Raw genomic sequence first — 15,489 nt, forward strand, 5'->3', positions numbered from 1 at the left:
GCAGGGTCAGTTGGAGGGAGACCTAATCACTCAGTAAACAGAGAGAAGAGAGATGCTTGTACTTAATAAGCCATTGCAAATGGCAGAAGTGAGCTCCCACCCAACATGATTCTCTCTAGAAACAAATGGCTTGGATCCAAGAACTGCACGGGCTTTTAGTACGCCGCCGCCGAGAGGTCTCTGGGTCCCAGGGCCACCAGAAGCTTCTCTTTCTCCTGGAAGTAGCTTTAATGAGGGAGAGGAAATGACTCCTGTGAGCTGCTGCCACAGCCAAGGCTTCCTCTTTTGTTTTAAGTTACAGAGCTCCTGAGGCGAAGCATCGTCCTTCTCCTTCTCTCTGGAGAGCAGACACAGCAATTAAGGGGGAGGGGGGCAGACAAATGCTCAGAACCGAGGTACTAGGAACAGCTTCCACTATCCCCTGCCCCAAGGGGGCTCCCAACCCCCTTCAAGCTTCTTTCACCCTGCCACAGAGCCCTCACCACCCAGCAAGTGGTGCAGTCAGCCTGGTGGCAGAGAGGAGCAAGCGGTCACTGCCAATGCTTCTGCTCCGGTTTCGTTCATCTCTGCCCTGCGCCAACCACCCTGTGAGGTAAAAGAACAGTGTAGTTCAGTAGGCCAAGCTGCAGCCCAGGCTGGAAGCCCCAGCCATGACCCTGTCATCACAGTTGTTTCCATTTCTTATTTCGGGCCCACTCTCGATGCTTTCCCTTACATGTGGGAAATAAAAACACTAACCTGCCTCCCCAGGCTGTAAAAAGAAATGACTAATATAAAAAAGGGAAAATAAAAGAATAATAGGGCGCTTTGTTGGTATACCTCACACAAACACTAAACAAGGCTGCCACGAGGTTACCGCAAGCACAGTCCCGAGGACTGTGGTGAAGCACAGTCCCGAGGACTGTGGTGAGGGACTCTGTACTGGGCACCCTGCCACAGAATGTCGAGTCTCCTGAATATATAGTTGCCGTCTTGCCATTTCTCGGCTCTTTTCTAGGAAAAGGGACTTCAAAGATTTCCACCGGGCACCCACACAGCCAAAGTCTGGTCCACTAGCAGTCTCTCTCATTTTCAATTTGAATACATCAAAGAATATAGGAAGATGAGTAACCCCCCCCCCCCATCCTCTCTACCTCGGAAAGGTCTCCTTCCAGGAACAAAGAAATGAATAGGGCTTACTAATAATACGCCCCCACAATTCTCTGGCTTCTGATTGGAAGGATGGATCAAAATGTGATCATCAAAAAAATATTCATTCTGTTTGCTCCTCTATCTTAATCGTTTCTCTTCTTCCTGTTTCTAGACCTGAATTCCAAAGGTCAGAGACTGGAAATCCTTATCATTATTGAGATATTTTCACTGGTATAACCTATGGATACTTTGCATTGTTCCACGGGCTTTCGGTACAGACCTGTATTCCCAGACACTTGGGAGGCTGTAAATTTCAGGCTAGCCTGGGCTTCAAAGTGAGAGCCCAAGGCCAGTCCAGGCAATATAGTAAGAGCCTGTTTGGGGGATAAAGCTCAATAGTAGTGTTTGCCTAGCATGCATGATTTCTTGTGTTCACTCTCTAGTACTAATAAATATATTAGATATATGTGTGTGTTATCTATATCTATTGATCGATTGAACGATCGATAGCTAGATATTATATCAACTGCCTTGGTGGCATCACCTCATTTTGTTTCAGGGTTCTTTGTGGATTTGGTTTGGGTTTGATTTTGTTTCTTTGATGCTGGGTCTCTATGTAGCACTGGCTGGCTTGGAGTTACAGTGAATTTTTCCTGTCTCTGCTTCCAGAGTGCAAAGATTACAGGCATCTGTCTCCGTGCTCAGTGTCCATTATGCGTTTAGATTTACATCTAAAAAATGTTTCAAGATGGGCACCCCAGTACTTTGGCGATAAAGATAGGAGAGATGAAAGCTTGAAGTCTGTTTATCTCAAAAGAAAAGAAGAAAAAGCAATGTTCTAGAACTGCTTGGGCTGTTACTTTATAGCAGTTACAATGGCTACTGTTTGCAAAAGGACAGGAACTGGCAAGTGTCAGGGAGGCTGTGAAGAAACTGGAAATCTCTGTGGATTGTGGATGATGATGATGATACAACAGCTGTGGAAACCCTATGGAGACTCCTCAGAGAGTCCTGAGGAGGATTATCATAGTACCTAGCAATTCTGTCTCTGGGTATAGACCCAAGAGTTGAAAGCAGGAACTTGAGGTTTCTGCACACCCATGCACATAGCATCACTATTCGCAAAAAAAGGGAGAGGAAAACCAAGAATCCATCAATAGATGGATAAATAAGCAAAGTGGGCTTTAAAAGGGAAGACAATGCTGGAACATGATATAACACGGATAAAAGCATAACATCACACCAAGTCAAATAAATCAGAGAACAAGATGAATGTCGCATGGTTCTATTAATACGAAGCCAAACCTGTAGACCTCGCCAGGGGCTGGGTGAAGGGGATATAGGAATTATAATGTAACAGATAGAGACTTTCATATTGGCAAGGTGAGAACTGCGGGAAATGGGGATTGGTCACGTTGCTCAGCAATCTGAACTTACGTCCTCCAACTGGACTGCCATGTGTACACTTAAAAGAATCAAGATGCCAAATGTTCATGCTGCATTTATTTTGCCACCGTAACTTTTAGCACCTTTGTAACACCCACCAAGGAGGAGAAACAGGTTTTCTAATGACCTTTGTAGACTCCAGCAGGTGGCCAGAGAACTTTTATACTGCCCATCTCTAAAGCTTTTTTTTTTTCTCCTTTTCGTTCTTGTTTTTGTTTTTGCTTTGTTTTGTTTTGGGCTTGAAGTGTGGAGAAGGTTCCTGTGTTGTTAAGCCTCAGGGGTCACAGGAGCTATTGTGACTGGCAAATGATTTGGGCCTGGTGGTCACCTCTTCTCTTCCTGGTTTCTCAGCTGGTCAAGCCTCTCTGCCACCCACCTACATATTCTCCAGGATACCTTCCAGTATATTCTGCCCTGACTAGGAGGACTCCATTTTGAACCTCCCATGACTCTCGACTCTCATATTGGCTAGGAATCCTCTGGGGGCGGGGGGAGGGGAGAGGGATAGATGTGTGAATACCCTTGTATATTCCCTCCAAATCGAAACCTTTGCCTTCAGAAGAGAAGGCAAGGCTCACAAGCATCAGTAGGTAAACAAAAGGTCACATGGCAGGGGAGATTAAAAAGAAAACTTGGAGGATTCTTGAGGTTCCCTTACCAACAATTAAAAAAAAAGGAGGTAAACAGTTGCTGGGCTTCGGGGCTCTGACCAGCCAAACTTCGGAGAAGAAGATGTTCCTACTGTGGAGATGCCTGCAAGCTGCAGAGAGATGCAAGTGTTCAGGTGTCTCGTGTTGGGGTTTAGCTTCCTGTGATGCTACTGCCTTTTAGTTACCACCCCCTCCTTGTAAGTAACCTCTCACCTATTAGTAGCCCCAACCTAAAAAAGAAACTCACTGATTCACCAACTTGCACCATTTGGCAGTCCTTCCTTTGGTCTGTAGTGAGTTCCCTTTCTGGGGTGAGTAGATACCTACCTGTTGCATCTCCCCAGGAAAAGCCTATTATCACACAACACTACCTCAGCTACACCTCCTGTCCTTGCCCGGGATACCCAGTGGTCTTTCCTGCCTTGCATCTCTTGTGGGATGCCACCAGACTGGCCCCTCTCAGATCCCAGGGTAGCTCTTCAGTATCCACCTTTCTCCCTGGAGACGGGACTTCAGCTCTTACAAGGTCACTGCTAGGCCAAATCTCTCATTTACACACGTGCTTTCCATGGGCCGCTATTAGTTCATCCTTCTGTCTACAGAAGCTTCGGCTCAGGGTTTTCTTTTCAGAAAACCGGTGCACCTCACCCGAACTCATGGGACTTTCTATCCCTGGCCAAAATGAAAGCTCCGAAGACTTTGGATGATATCGGAGGAGCCCTATTTAGGCAGGTGTGTCCAAAGGAGCCAGGCAGGCAGTCCAACCTGGAGTGAAGGCCCCAAGCAAGCAGCCCACACCTGCCCCAGGGCCCTGGGAAGGTGAGCTTCGGGTAAATGGGAGGGCAAGTCTGGAGTTCCAGAGTCCGATAGTTACACATTATAGGAGTAAGAGGAGGGGTGTCAAGGCTCCAGAGTGCGGGTAGAGTTGGAGAAGGGACCCTCCCATGCCAGCCTGGGGTCTTAACCTCCACCCACTTTCAACTTTTTGCTGCTCCCGTTAGATGGCGCTCAAGACTTTCTAACCATTTGTGAAAGTGCTCCTGGCCCGGAACAAAAAGAGCCGTTGGGAGTGAGAGTGTGTGGAGTGGGCGTGCGCGGAGAGGGGGTGGGGTGGGGAGGGGGGCACAAGGCGCGGGCGTCGCCTGGCACCACGAGGAGCAGTCACGGGTCAGCTGGCCCCGGGCGGGGGTGCATCCCAGGCAGGGCCTCCTCCGCAGCGGGCCCAGAACTTTCGCTGCTTCCTCTCCATTTCCCACCTCGGTTTTCTCCTGGGCCCGGCTCAGGAGTCAATCAGATGGGTTTCGGCCTCAGGAAGCCCAGGGACCGCACACCATGCAGGCCCTCTGAGCTCTGGAAGAAAGAGGCCCGGAACTGAGTAGTGGAGCTGGGGTTCAGATCAATCCTCCCCACGCTCACCCCACGCTCATCCCACACGGGTTCTGAGCCCTTAAGCCCCAGCTCTGCACATCAGCCCAGGCTTTCTTCCAGAACTTGGGGCAGGTGCTCTCCAGTGAAACGGTTTCTCAATGTGAGGTTTTGTAAGTTCGCTGAGTGCCTGTTTCCAACAAGACAGGACAAACTTTCTTGTCCCCGGGGCCGATGATCCCCGAGTGAAGTCAAGCCACCTTCCTTTTAAAATCATGAAATGAAAGAAAATAACGAAAGGCCCTGGAAACCCTGAAGCGTTAGAAGTGTGACCACGCATTTTCAAATAATTATGTAAGGAGTGATCAGCTTCCCACTGTTCACCTCTTCCCTTACACTGTACAAGAAATGTCTTGACAGTAGGCGAGCGGGTACTCTGGTCCTTCACTTCTCCGTCGGTCGGAGCGCTAGGAGCTGTGCGCCCGGCCACCCCCAGGACTAGAGGGAGCGGACACCTTCCTTTGTGAGTTCCCCTGACTGGGAACTTTCCCGCGCGGTGGATTCCCCTTTAAGAAAGTAGCGATTGCTATGAATATTTAATGCGGAGCCGAAGCCCGTCGGGCCGAGGGGGAGACCCGGTCCGCTCTCTGCGGCCGGGGCGCACAGCTAGCTTATCCCCACCCGTCCCGCCAGGGTAAGATGCGAAAGACGAGGGTTTGCGGGGAGGAAAAGCTTAGTGGAGCAGGACTGGGGACCAGGGGACCCGCTCGGGTCCAGCAGGCTGGCGCGGGTCATTTCCATAAGAAAGCGGCACCCCAGCTGGAGGCTGCGAGGCTGCGGCTCTCCCTGTGCCTCCTTGCCCTCAATGCGGGTGACTGCCCGACTCAGGCTCCTCTGGATCCCGAACTTAGGCAAGCGCTGCGGTGTGGGTTGGTGTTGCAGAGACGTGGCCTCCAGAGTTGCCCGACTCGGACCCGTTTCCAGTCTGGAGGGAGTGGACCGACCGTGTGCAGGGTGAGTTCAGGGCGCTGAGGAGCCAGCGCGGGACGAGGAGAGCGCCAGGAAGCTAGCCCGCACTGGGCACCCTGGATCACCGAATCCTGCGAAGGACTCTGAAGCGGGGGTGTGGGTGGGAGTGCTGGGAGAAAGCCCCAGAACCCAAAATGCCTGCCGGGTGCTCTTTCAAATTCCCAGAGCTTTCACTTTCAGCGGGTGACCCTTTTCCTGCGAAGGGGTGCAAAGTGAACTTGGTCAGACACTTGGTCTTAGGAGTGAGGCGGTTCTTTCTGTTTACACTGTTTCTTCGTTGCTTTTAGCTTGCACGATAGCCACGAATAATCTTCAGCCCAATCTCTCTCTCTCTCTCTCTCTCTCTCTCTCTCTCTCTCTCTCTCTCTCTCTCTCTCTCTCTCTCTCTTACACACACACACACACACACACACACACACACACACACACACACACACACACACACACACGGTACTTTATGACCTCATCTAGAGACATCAAAACCTAGATCTGTAGTGTTTATTCTTAGTGTACCAAAAAGCAGAGGAGAGAATGTGTGAGACAGATGTCTGTCTGCACTTTGCCTTCTGCTGGGGAAAGATGCCTGAAAATGACTAGCTTCCTTTTACAGATTCTGAACCACCTGTATTTTGCCACAAAACTAAGTTGGGTCACTAATAAAGCATCAGTGACATGGATCAACAAAATACCAGTTATGCCTTTTAACGACCTTATTACTTATGGTTATAGCTGAGAACTTCAAACTCGGTCAATATAATCAAGTGATTTCTAAAATCGGCTGCCTAAGATTTTTACATCATCTGTCCCCCTTACACCCCCAGGAAGTTAGAAGGCTAGAGATGAGGTTTTAAGGAGTTGGTGTGTATTCGTGGTCAATGCTGAATTTGTTTCTTTCAGTAAACTTCGTTGCTACTTCTGCTAAATAATGGGACCTTGATTTCTGATTCTGTCAAGTTATGCAGAGTGTAATTGATGATGGTGGTTACAACCGACTTGGTTGGGAAGTGGAATTGGGGCAAGGTGAGGGTACACTCTCTTCCAGCAGTCTGGTTATGGTGAAAACCGGAGGCCATTTAAAAGAACAAGTTGTTTTAATTTCTACTTCAGCTTGGGTAATGCCTGCCAGGGTGGGGGTGGGGAGAAGGAGAGAGAGTGAAAGATGCTGAAACTAAACAGCAAAGAAGAAAATAAAGAATTGGTGCTATGTTTTTAGTGTTCCTTTTTGCTCGTGGGTGGAAATGGCTTTTGGTGAGTCATAGGTATGGAGCATCGTGGCTGTCTGAAGAGGGGAAAGTGTCAGGAGTTTATCAGTTGTGAGGCTACTGTGTGGCTGGGCCTGCTTCTTCCAGGAGGCCATCTGGCACTTCTCTTTGCCAGCTTCTCGTTACCCCCCAAGTGGAAATCCATGCTCGGTTGTGTGTGAGGGAGGCATGGAGCAAAGGAGGAAATTAAATTGCTGTTAGAGTCTACAGTAAGAAAAGGGGGAGCGACTTCCAAAGGTCCTTCTACCTCTAGGAAGCAGGCGAGCTGAGCAGTTGAGCAGTTGGAGGGGCCAGTTATCTTGGGATGTACCTCTGCTCGCACCCTGGCTTTCTAGAGCATTGGGAGTGTTGGGGGCAATGAGATTGAAGCCCGTCTGGCTCAAGACATCTGGCCAGCTCCTCAGCTCCTGGGTGGAAGCCCATAGCACCAACATGCATCTGGTTCTGATGTACCTGCCAGGGTGGTATGGACATCGGCTGTGTGGCCCACACTTGACCTGCTTGGGATTAGCAGGTCCTCTGCTCAGCAGCACTAAAGCTTTTGATTATTTCAAAGCACTGGGTGGCCTCTTCCCCGTCTGTGAAGCCCATGGACCCCCTCCATACTTCTGTTATGTCAGAGTTAATTGCCCGGCAGTGGGGTGTCACTCATGGTGGGATGGCCAAGAAATGCTGCAGGAAAGGACAGTGTCCTCAACAGGTAAGAGCATGGCATGGGATTCTCTTTCTCTTTGCTAGCCAGAGGGTCCTGAAACCGAAACGTCTTTTGAATGGGATAGTCCTTGGCATTTTCTCTTCAGTGGTTCCCCATGGACAACCCTTTTTTGCCCACCTTAGGCTGTAGGCACCCCTGATTGGGGTCTTGAAAGTATAACTAGTGTTGCTTTCAGTGGGCAGCTCATCCCAGTGGCGCAGCTTAACAAGAGAGCATCCAGGTCAGAAGCAAATGTCCTCTGTTCCTAAGTGTCCTGGGAACAAATTCCCTGCCAATGCCACGATGCCACGAAAGAGTGAACAAGAGGCAGGACTCCTCGTGGCTCTAGAGCTTTCCTACCAAGTCCATGGTGGAGTGGGGTAGGGCTTGGGAACAGGGAAAATTAAAAAAAAAGCAGTCAGTTGCCTTTTCTGGAAATAGGGTAGCTTCGGATAAATTGGAGACCAGGAAATCCTGCTGATAGAGAGAGGGAATGATGTTCCCTAGGTAGGATGGCTCTGTGGTCTAATCCACTTGTTCTGAGAGTTCTAGGATTCATGGTAAAGGAAAGACCAGGGCTCTCCCAAAGTGACCAAAAAAACAGGTCCTTACACCCGCTGCCGCCCCCCCCCCCCCCCCCCGGGCCCCTATCCAAAGAGATCCACAGCACTGGGGTCTGAACGGACCTGCCTCTCAAGAAACCTGGTGGGAGAACCTGGGGTTTCTCCAACTTGTAAGCTTTCAAAATAGACAGGAAAGGAGGAGAGCCCCCTTCTTTCAGATTAGGTCTCTTTAGGATCAGAAAACTTATCCATTACTATGGCATCCTTAGCATCCTCATAGGTGGCCCTTATAGGTTGTTTAGGATACGAGGTAAGCTAGGAGGAGGAGGAGGTTGGCCTGTTCCCAGCAACCCAAGTATATGAAAACGAGTGTTTTCGAGTGTTTTCTAAGAGAAAACAAAAACAAAAACAAAACTCTACAGCTTTAAAGATTTTCCCTAGTTAGAACCCATCTACTTTTATCAGGGTCTCATGCAGGCAACCAAAGCCAGCTTCACCTCTTTTTCTTCTTTGTGGCATGAGGTTGCATTTTAGAAGGGCTCATTTGATGCTGTTTGCAGCTAGTTCCTCTGTCCCTGTCCTCATCTGGGTCTTTGTATGAAAACTCCATGTGTAAGAGCTTTACAATTTTTTCTATTCATTTTGACTAGAAAATTTTACAAGGCATAGACACATTAAGTTTCATGAACTACATTGGACTGATCTACCAAAATGCATCTCACTTGTATTTGGATATAGTCAAGGGTGGAGTGCTGTATCACTCACTGCCTGCTGAAACCTCACCAAGACTTTCTCACTGGCAGAAATTTCTAGAAAATCCTGCTGAGGCCATTCCTGGGGTGGCCCAGAGCAGTCCAGGCCTGTGAGGAGAAGGGAAAGAGGGTGAGGAGTCAGGAGGGTTAGTTTGGGGAATGGGGTTCCTCTCTGCACCTCAGGGGAGCTGGGAGGCTCGGCTGGACAGGAGGTCTACCTCAGTCTCTCTGAGCTTCTGTTTGGGTTGAGTTAGGAAAGGAGACACCTTTTCTAAAAGGGAAGAGACAGTCACTGACTATATCTCACATGCACTTGTCAAACCTTTTCCTAAAGTTGTGTCCTCACCACCTGCCCTGTCGTGGGAGGAGTAACATCTCGGGAGATTTTGTACCTGCTCCTGGTCCTGTACTCCAGCTCTGGACTTACCATTATCTGCTTGCTGTGCACTGAGTTCCAATCTATAATTCCTGAAGTGCCGCTGCTACCACTGACTTGGAGGGGAGTGTGAGAGCTGCACCTGGAGCTTACCCTTCAGTGTGGGGACATAAAGCTATGGTTCTTAAGGTAGTTTGTTGTGATTGCTTCTTTCTCTTTTTCCCTCACCTGCACCGTGTAGATTCCAATCCTGCCAGTCTCTTGGTGCTAAAGCCATGACCAAGTCATGGGCTTAACAGCTGGCTTGGAGATACCTACCTAGTCTCTGTGGGTCCCACCTCATGGTTACGGGGGTGGGGTGGGGATGGGGATGCCCTCTCTTCCACAGCAGCCTGCTCTTTCCTTTCACAGGCCACACTGACTCAGACACCCACCTAATCCCAGGAGCCTTCTCCATTTGTGAGCCTTCCTCCTCTTACTCAGCAGGGAGGCTTGCTTCTCCAAGTCAGACTGCAACTCTCAACCTTACCAAGACAACCAAGAGTAAGTCACGTTTCTCAGCGGGGCTTGGGCCTCAGCCTTGCTGAGCTGTCTGGGAGATCAGCTAGAAATAAGTCCCCAAAGGCCCAAGCACAATCATGCACCCAAGCCCCTAGAGGCTTGTGGAATAATGGGGATCTTAGGCTGGGCCCCTGGGTAGCTAGCCACACACCATTGACGTCTTCTCCCTCTCAGAATAATCAATCTGCTCTGTATCCTAGGAGCTGGGGACAGGCCTGCTAGGTGTATGGTTTTTGAAAGAGCCTTGATAGTGGGTTTGCAGGGAGCCTTTGTTACAGCTTTGTTAGAGCAAGCCTTCAGCAGCTCTTACAGACCCCTCACCGTCTTTCCCCTACTCCTGCAGAGAAGAATTTGCCTAGGATCCACTGCCTGCTACAGATAGCTTCCTACCAAATGCTTGCTCCTTCCTTAAAATCTCTCCCCCCAGGTCTGGGCAGATCAACATGGTTCGCATGGCCTTTGAGACCGGGCCCTCCACCCCCATCCCCACAAAGTAGGCATTCTGAAAGTGACCTCCCGATGCTGCTGCACATTATGGCCCAGTAGCCTGGCCAAGTCGTACATACGCCTGTCCTAGCACGGCAGAGACACATGAGATTGACATGGGGTTCAAAAGGGAGGAAGACACCTGACCTCCTCTGGTAAAGATCGTGACTGAAAGAGCTGATTGAGGATGCCAAGCTCTGCACTACCTGGCTTGCGATTGCCAGACAGCAGCCAGGCTGCGGGATTTGCGGGTACAGTTGCTTTACACTCAGTCGCCATAAGTATACATCCTCTTTAGCCAAGGTACAGCTTTAAGCAGGATCCCCGAAGGGTGCTCTGGCACACAGACTGTTTACATACACACCAGCTTGCATGCACAGTGTTCTATATAGCTACCCCACACCACCCCAAGCCTTCCTGTTCCAGTTGTCTTCCTGTTTCTTTTCCAGGCCCTTCTATCTGCGCACACACAGTCCCTTGGAGAAAATCAAGTGTATGTACCTCTCCCTGCAGATGGTGGATCTGTAAGGTAAGGCATTCATTCACATTGGGACCCCTCAAGTTACCGTTTATTTATTTATTTCTGTCCCCAGCCAACCAGCTTGGGTTTTCTGGCAAGGGTTGGTTGGGGAGATACAAATGAAGTGGAGGCCTCATTCTCTGGGGGCTTTTGTTTCTCTCTGATGCCCTAGCTCACGCTCTAGAACAAAGGGTTGAGGTAAGTGATTTCTCTTTTGGTCTCCGAGAGCCTCACTTGCAGGGTTCCTCTGCAGGCATCCTCTCTGAGACCCCCCAGGAGAGCCAAGGCGGGAGTGGGGGTGGGGGGGGGGTGGGGGACAGATCCGTGGTAACTACTGCTGACCTTGCCAGCTCCTCCTCTTTGAGAAGCAGAAAGCCCTTTTCAGATGTTAGCTGCTCAGTCAGTGCCTTTGGGTGCCTACTTCTACTCCCCCAAGCCTGAAGAGTCGAGGCTGACAGCTACACACACACCTCTCTTGTTAGGACAAGGGCTGGGTGATTCGTCTCAGAGGTAAAGTGCTTAAAGGAACCACCCCCCACCCAGCCCCAACATACACACACACACACACACACACACACACACACACACACACACACACACACACACACACCTCAAAGCTGACTCCATCTTACAGTGCTCACCTAGCATTTGCAAGGCCCCTGTATTCTCGTTACCGCAGAAAACAAAAAACACATGGGACAGCTATTAAATAGCTCTTGGAAGAGGTTAAAGGTCTTTCTCTCGGGGTTGAGAATTTTTAAAAGCTCTTTTGGGTAGAAATCTTCAGGGGATACAACATAGATATTAGACTTGCTGGTGCAATTTTAAAATTTGAAAGACCCCTCTCCCTAAAAGTGTTCATTAAAAATGGTTCTATTTTGTTTGCCGACTGGCCTTTTTGCCATTGTGAGTCAGGAGGAGTCTTGAGGCCAGGCCACTAACACGTTTATTTTCCTTGTGCTAGTTTTGAGGTGCTGGTCCACTTTCTGATGAGATCTATTGAGTTTTTCTTTAGCTGTGTGTGTGTGTGTGTGTGTGTGTGTGTGTGTGTGTGTGTGTGTGTGTGTTGGGGGGTGTTCAGACTTAAAAACATACATGGAAAGTTAACCCCTTCTGTGCCAGCCCATTACAGGAGTCCTTAGAGCATGCCAGCTTGGCTTCTTACTCATAGAGGTGGGCACTGTGTCTGGCCTGGGTGGAATGAGGCGATCTGACCCTTTTTATTTCAGTGACGACAGGAGAGCTTTTGGAAACCAGTATCTCTCTTGTTTCAGTGTGCCCAGTTCAAGCCAATGATGCGGGGTCCACCTTCTGCTGAGAGCCTCTCCTGGAAGGCACAACTCATGCCTGAGTTCATGGAAGTGCTTCAGCAAAAGTATTTTTTGTTCATTAAAAAAATAATAATAATTAAAAGATGTCTATGCTTCCCTCATGCAGTGTCTGTCCCATCACTTGCACCTTGTGAGCTGTCTAATGTTAGGAACTTACAGACCCACAGGCACAGTTCAGATGTGTTCTGTGCTTTACTTCCTAGTCACTGAGTCGTGTGGAGGATTTACACTTGATTTGCCTTTGCCTAGACTGTTCTCACCAGAGGCTGGGGAGTTGGGGGGGTGGGGGACACTTGGAGGGAAGTCCAAATTTAAAAGATCAGCCTTGTGCCCCAAGTAAGTGACACAGCCACACCTGCTTCCTGATCCCTGTAAGAAGGAGGCATCCCATAGACCGGCCCCCAAGCTCTGGAAACTGAGTTTTACAGAGATCTTTTCCCCACCCCTGTACTCATAGCCAATTCCAGTTATGTAAATTTCCCGTTGTGTTCCCATGCAAAACACACATGCAGAGGGTCACTGTCACCTCCTATTCCCCACTGGGCCACACTGCTGATGCCCAACACACAACCAGAGAGTCAAAGAGAAAGCAAGCCTCTTCTCATGTATTAGAAGGTTATTTCATAGTTGTATTGAATGGGTCCACAGAGAGCAACTCGCTACTTGTTTTCAAGAAACAGGTACACTGTCCCCTTCTTTTAAAAAAGCTAACAATGTTTCCAAAGCAGAAGGGAAATTACCGAGGTCCATTAGTGCCTTACATACAGACTATGGCTGGTCTGGGGGAAACTATATTTCTAAATAAACAGCTCGCTGTTTATTATGTATTTTTTTTTTAATTCAAAAGGGAAGAAAAGGGAGCTGTATTGTCTTGTTAACACATCCAAGAAGAGAGGGTATAACTCACTTCCCCTTTTGCTTCCCTTAAGTCCCGGGCTGCATCTAGTCAGTTGCCAGGTTCCCTATTTCTGCTTGCTAGGATGACCTGGGGACACACCACTTCTCTAGTTTCCAGTTTTCAAAATTTTAAAGACTGCAGGGGGCTGGTTCTCTGGGAATATTATCAGAGCCTTTGTGGGGGGGGGCGCGCGCGGGGGTGGGGAGGGGGTCACATTTGCCACTGTTTTATCTAAAGCTATGCCCCCCTCACATTTTGTGAGCTTAGAAGCAAAGTCGGTAGGCATCTTCCCTGGTGGGACATTGGGTGCACACTAGCGATTGCTATTCTGTCAGTGAGCAAGCCCGCAGAAGACATCGGGTATGGTAGGCCTGGGGCTCCCTAGTGTCTGAACTGGGAGCCGCTTCAGGTGATCAGTCACACACAGGATCTAGCAACAGGCTGGCCAGTTCGGCGTCCTTGTGGCCCAAGAGAAGCCAAGGCCTGGTCCAAGTGTCCAGGGCTACTCAAGAACTCCACACTGAGAAAGGCTTGCATGGGCCCCAACGGCCCAAAACTTCCACAAAGCATCCAGCTCTGACCCCCGCTGCTCCACAGTCTCAGCAGCCAAGACTCTCATACACTCCCAAACAACACGACCTGCCTGCACAAGGTCATTCTGCTCTGACAGCTTCGCCCTCCACTTTTGGAATGTTGCAAAAGAAGTCGTTTGAAACCCTGTCCTGAAGCAAAGCATCCTTTGGGAGTGGTGCAAAGTTTGCCCCTTGAATACAATAAATCTCAGGCTCTAGTCCGAGGCCTGGGCCACAGTCTTTGAAGAACCAGGGGGTCAAGAGTCTTTACTTTGTCAGGGGCCCCAGGATCCAGGGCTCCAGAGCACCACGGAGGAGGATTTCTGGGAAAGTTCGGGTCAGCGAGGCGCTGAATTCAACCCCTCTATCGAGCGAGTAGGAGGCGGACTCACGACCCCAGAACAGAAAATCCAAGAACAACAGGCGTTTCAACTTTACTCCCCACACGCCTGACAAAAAGTGATAGCCAGACCTCCAAACTTAGACCCTCAGAGCCTTCAACAACTTCTCCAACCTTTCAAGGAAACTTCCAGAACTTTTCTTGCCTGCACTCCCTTTTTCTCAGGCTTCTTCTAGCCAGGGGGTTTGTGGATTACTTCCTCAACTGCCACGGGTCTCGAAGGTGCCCAAGGCCTGAGGATCTCCACAACAGCAATAATAGTACTGAGTTGGGGAAGAACTAGAGAAAAGAGTAGAAATGTTGATGAAAGGGGACATTTCAAAAGGTTTCAGTTGACACTTATCGGTAACCTCGACAGACAACTCCATTAAAAAAAAAAGAAGAAGAAGAAGAAGAAGAAGAAGAAGAAGAAGAAGAAGAAGAAGAAGAAGAAGAAGAAAATTTACTACTGTTCTTGAAAGCCGTTATTTTTTTTTACATCGCTTTTAGGAAGATAGATGAACAAAACATCACGTTTCAAGCCATTTTGATCTGTAATTAAATGGCAGGATCGGTTTGTATTCTCCTACGGCTTTTACAGAAGTTGCAGTGATCCAAAGTCGGGTTGCTGTGTCAGAGTGGCATTTTTATTAATGAGAATACAAAAAGCTTGCATATTCTTAGCCCGGCTTGAATTTAGTTGCTAAGCAACCGGTGTATGGTAATTCATCCGCGAAATTTAAATCTTTGAGAAAGGATCCTGCGTTTTTGCTGAATGGTCTCCAGGAGGAGAGCAACTTGTGGGACCCGCAGCAGCTGCCACGGTTTGACTACTGGGGCCTTGCTGGGCCGAGCTTGGTCTGGGCCGCCCCGCGGCCACTGCCACCACCCCACCTCGGTTCCCAGCGCGGCCCTCCCTCTGGGAGAGAAGCGGGCTTTTGGCTGCCAGCTGCCTCGGCCCCTCCCGCTCGCCTCCGGTGCTCGCTGGTTTTCACCTGAGGCAAGCCTTCACCTGACTGAGTCGCCAGTTTCCCTAGGGCTTCCCAGTCCAGACCTGACTATGAATTTTCCCCATCCCTTCCCTTTGCTCGCGTGTACACACACACACACACACACACACACACACACACACACACACACACACACACACACACACAGAAGAGCGGCCAGGAGAATGCCTGTTGCCCTCCTCCCAGACCCCTCTGAGGTCACTTCCAGAGCCCACTCTTCCTCGAGGAAAAGCGGGCTCATCAAGAACGCAGCCCACAGCCCACCAGAAGGCCAGGCCGCCGCCGCTGGCCGGCAGTGACATCATAGACTCCTGCTCGCCAAGTTTGCGCCCACATTTTAGGATACAGGAACAAACACGGATGTGAAATCAAGAATGAAAGAGAGAGTAATCTAATTAATAGGCCATGAGCCAGGCTAACAAAATCAAAGAATCTGATTACACAAGTACCCCTCTTGCTATCTC

At 49.5% G+C, this 15,489-nt stretch overlaps 1 long non-coding RNA gene across 12 annotated transcripts; it reads left to right on the plus strand.

Annotated features, from left to right (window-relative positions):
- Positions 1-4,494: 4,494 nt before the first annotated feature.
- LOC128114768 (uncharacterized) lies at positions 4,495-12,267 on the plus strand. Of its 12 annotated transcripts, none has more exons than XR_008219887.1 (6): positions 4,495-5,115; positions 5,535-9,022; positions 9,227-9,457; positions 9,680-9,811; positions 10,765-10,844; positions 12,110-12,267. It is a non-coding gene; the product is annotated as an uncharacterized LOC128114768 (long non-coding RNA). The 12 variants fall into 12 exon arrangements; XR_008219885.1 differs by having other exon boundaries at positions 4,505-5,115; positions 5,535-5,606; positions 6,519-9,457; XR_008219890.1 differs by having other exon boundaries at positions 4,945-5,115; positions 5,535-7,583.
- The last annotated feature ends 3,222 nt before the right edge of the window (positions 12,268-15,489 follow it).

Source organism: Peromyscus californicus, unplaced genomic scaffold (genome assembly GCF_007827085.1).
Source record: "Peromyscus californicus insignis strain IS unplaced genomic scaffold, ASM782708v3 Scaffold_19__1_contigs__length_69161282, whole genome shotgun sequence".
Classification (NCBI taxonomy): Eukaryota; Metazoa; Chordata; class Mammalia; order Rodentia; family Cricetidae; genus Peromyscus; species Peromyscus californicus.